The 1223-nt window shown below is 46.9% G+C and overlaps 1 protein-coding gene across 1 annotated transcript in view; it reads left to right on the plus strand.

Moving 5' to 3' along the window:
- SCUBE1 (signal peptide, CUB domain, EGF-like 1) overlaps window positions 1–1223 on the plus strand; it is a gene marked incomplete at its 5' end in the record, with an annotated part of 211088 nt that overhangs the window by 451 nt on the left and 209414 nt on the right. The window lies entirely within an intron of this gene.

Genomic DNA, 1223 nt, shown 5'->3' on the forward strand with positions numbered 1-1223 from the left:
AGGAATGATACTGAGACTTTGCTCCGGTGGGGTTTGGTTTGTTGGTTTGGGGTTTTTTGGTTTTGTTTTTCTTCTTTTTAATCTTAAAAAAAAGAAACCCCAACCCCGAAATCTCCATCTGCCCGAGAATGTTGTAAGCCCAATGTAATTTCTTAAAGATGTGTATGCAGTCTCTGAAGTTGTGCTAGGAGAAATCCTTTACGGTGCGGCAGGAGAGTGGGGGGTGGAAAAATCCCTTTATCTCCAATACGAGAGTTTAAATGGAACAAAATGAACGAAGTCAGCGTAGAAGTTCTTAAAGTCCACGAAATGCAGTGTGAGATGTGGAGCGGAGCAGGGGCTCATATTTGGTTTTGCCCTTTCATTTGACTCATTGGCATTCACGCCTGACTCCCAGGCATCCTCTGATTGCTGTGAAATGTCCCCTTTGGCTCAATGCAGTTTGAATTTTTGACGGCATTATAAAGAGTCCAGCTGTCACTTCTGCTGATCTTGAAGGGAGATGGGTGCTGGTTTAATGAGTCAAAAGTATTAACAGGGGCTTTAAAACAGCAACAACTACAACAAACCTTTTCATTTTGTGTTTGACTGGATCTGTGTCTGATCCGGGCAACACCCTCGGAACCTCTAAGCTAATTCACGTAAATCTTAGCTAGATCTGAACTGGCTTAGTGGTTAAAATAAACGAATAGACAAGAAAGAAGGAAACAGATTAGAGCAGCCCTGCGTTCCTCCTGAAAATACAAAGCCTTGCGTTCTGTTCCACCCTTTCTTTAAAAAAATAACAACAATAGAGAGTCCAGGCAGTTCTCTTGCTGGGATCCCCGAGGCGCCCCGCGGGGCCGTCCTGCTCTGCACCTCTCGGAGAAGTTCTCCGCCGTGTGCCATGCCACCATAGCTGATTACTCTCCGCTCTCTGCATAGCCCCCTCCTGTCCCCTGTGACTTTGAAGGCTCCGTGTGTTATCACTGGAGATGGCTGACTGAGCACTTCTGAAACAATTAGCGTTAGGATTTCAACCTAACAATAACACTGTTTTCAGTTTAGTGCACTTTGTTGTTGTTTTTTTTTTTGAGGATCTGCTAATCTAATTGGCATGAAACCGACTGCACATCTCTCGCTGGTTGCCCCCCCAGACCCCCTCCCTCCGCAGCACCCCTCGGTACTTCCTAAACACACAGGGGGGGCTGTGCGCTCCGGGCAGCTCTGCTGGCTGCCCCCCG

This window comes from Chaetura pelagica, unplaced genomic scaffold (assembly GCF_000747805.2).
Source record: "Chaetura pelagica isolate M959 unplaced genomic scaffold, ChaPel_1.0 scaffold117, whole genome shotgun sequence".
NCBI classification, from domain to species: Eukaryota; Metazoa; Chordata; class Aves; order Apodiformes; family Apodidae; genus Chaetura; species Chaetura pelagica.